Source organism: Solanum lycopersicum, chromosome 7 (assembly GCF_036512215.1).
Source record: "Solanum lycopersicum chromosome 7, SLM_r2.1".
Classification (NCBI taxonomy): Eukaryota; Viridiplantae; Streptophyta; class Magnoliopsida; order Solanales; family Solanaceae; genus Solanum; species Solanum lycopersicum.
This window is the reverse complement of record NC_090806.1, coordinates 44,162,553-44,165,052: the sequence shown is the minus strand read 5'-3', so window position 1 is coordinate 44,165,052 and position 2,500 is coordinate 44,162,553.

The window sequence follows — 2,500 nt, the reverse complement described above, 5'->3', positions numbered from 1 at the left end:
TTTCTTCATGAGGATGGGTACTACCTAATCAAGTTCCAGAAGATCAGTGACATGAATGAGATCTTATTCTCAAGGCCTTATACTATCAACAATCGACCAATACTATTGAAGCAATGGTGTCCTGAGTTTGATTTTGGGAGTGAGTTCCTAACAGAAATTCTACTATGGGCTAATTTTCCATAGTTGCCTTTGAACTGTTGGGGAGTGGGTTCATTGAGTAGGATAGCAAGTGCTATTGGAGTTCCCATATTTGCAGATGAATGTACTACTAAGCAAACTAGGATCTCATATGCTAGAATGCTAGTGGAGGTTAATGTTACAAAATCTATACCCCAAAAATAACAGTTGTGGATCCAAATGGGAAGACATTCCTACAAGATGTAGTGTTGGAATGGAGGCCTCAGTATTGTGATAAATGCCAGAAGCTAGGACATGTATATCAAGTGGAGGTTGTTTCAAAAGAGGAGGCAACAAAGAAAACAAGGCCATAGAAGAAAGTAACTCAAACATGGCAATATAAAGGGCCAATTTCACAGAAGAATGATCAAGAGAAGAAGGGTGAACATAGACAAGAGAAGAGTCTCAGTTCAAAACTGAATGAGCAGAAGGAGGAGCAGGAAGAAGAGCAGATCACACAATAGGAGTTAGAGCAGCAAACACCAAAAAATAATGAAGTACAAGAGTATAGACAGCTGGAATTAAGCTTGGCTAACTTTCCTATACTGAAGCCAATACCAACAAGGAATGAATTTGAGAGCCTGGTGCATACTAAAAAAGCTTCACTATCTATTGATAGAGGTGGAGCAACAAAGACTTGTTGATGAAGTGGCTGTTTTGGAATGTGAGGGGTATGAATAAAAGGTATAAGCAGAAGGAGATCAAACTGCTTTTACAGAATAAAGTGAGTTTAGCAGGATTAGTATAAATAAGAGTTAAAAGTAGCAATGTGAGATCAGTTCTTCAAGGAATAGCTCCTTGGTGGAAGGTTCTACACAACTATGATGACAGTCCTAATGGAAGGATATGACTGATATGGGATGATAACTGGTATGAAGTCCAGAAGATTAACAACTCTACTCAAATGTTGCATTGTCAGGTCAATGAAAGAAGTAAAGGCTACAAGCTTATCTTAACTGTAGTGTATGGCCTTAATACAGTTGAACAGAGAAAGAGTTTGTGGAAAGAAATGAAAACACTGGCAAAAGGTATTTCTCAACCTTGGCTTATAGTAAGGGATTTTAATGCTATAATGTCTGCTAAGGATAGATTAGCTGGTGTGCCTATTGCCACTAATGAGATAAAAGACTTTGGTGAATGTGTGAGAGAAATGGGGGTTAATGAATTGCAGTGGACAGGAATTACTATACTTGGACTAACAAGCAATGTGGGGAGAATAGAATTTCAATTAGAATAGATAGAGCTTTTGGAAATGATGAATGGATGGACAAATGGGGGCATGTAAGTGTAGATTATGGGAATCTTAGTATATCTGATCATAGCTCTATGGTGTTAATTCTTCAACAAACTCAGCAGCATGGGAAAGGTAGCTTTAAATTCTTCAATGTTTGGACTGAGCATGAGAGTTTTATGGAATTGGTAGAAACTATCTGGGAAAAGAATATGGCTATAACAAAATGAAGTAGGTGTGGTGTAAATTGAAGGATCTTCAGTTTGTCCTAAAGTAGTTAAACAGGAAAGAGTTCAAGTATACTGGGAAACAAATTGAGATGGCTAGAATGGAGGTTGCAAATATTAAAAATCAGCTAAATGACCAAGTTACCGATGAGCTTATTATGCAGGAGAAAGAGATGTTGATTAAACATGAAAAATGGTCCTTGATTGAAGAAAGTGCTTTGAGACAGAAGTCAAGGATAAAATGGATACAATTAGGGGATGCAAATAATAAGTACTTCAGTTCAGTTATTACAGAGAGAAATCAAAAGAAACAAATAAGAAGTATTATGTCATTACAAGGTGAAATATTGTATGATTCACAAAGTATCCAAGAGGAGTTTGTGATGTTCTATAAGGGACTTATGGGAACCTCAGCAGGTAAGCTACCAGCCATCAATGCACAAGTGATGAAAAGAGGGCCTACATTGACAAAGCAGCAAAGAGTACAACTATGCACTGCAGTAACTGATCAAGAGAGTTATGATGGCCTAAAATCCATAGGGAATGATAAAGCACCAGGGGTTGATGGATACAATGCCTTTTTCTTTAAGCACACCTGGAAGATCATTAAAGATGATATCATTGAGGCTGTTAAGAGTTTATTTACAACCGGTAAGCTTCATAAAGCTTTCAATTGTACTTTAGTGTCGCTCATACCAAAAGTTCAGAATCCAAAAACTGTGAAAGAGTATAGGCCTATAGCTTATTGTACTGTGATGTATAAGATCATCTACAAAGTGTTAACCAACAGGCTGCATGGTGTGATCCAGAGTATCATTTGTGATAATCGGGCAGGATTTATTCCAGGAAGAAAAATTGCTGATAA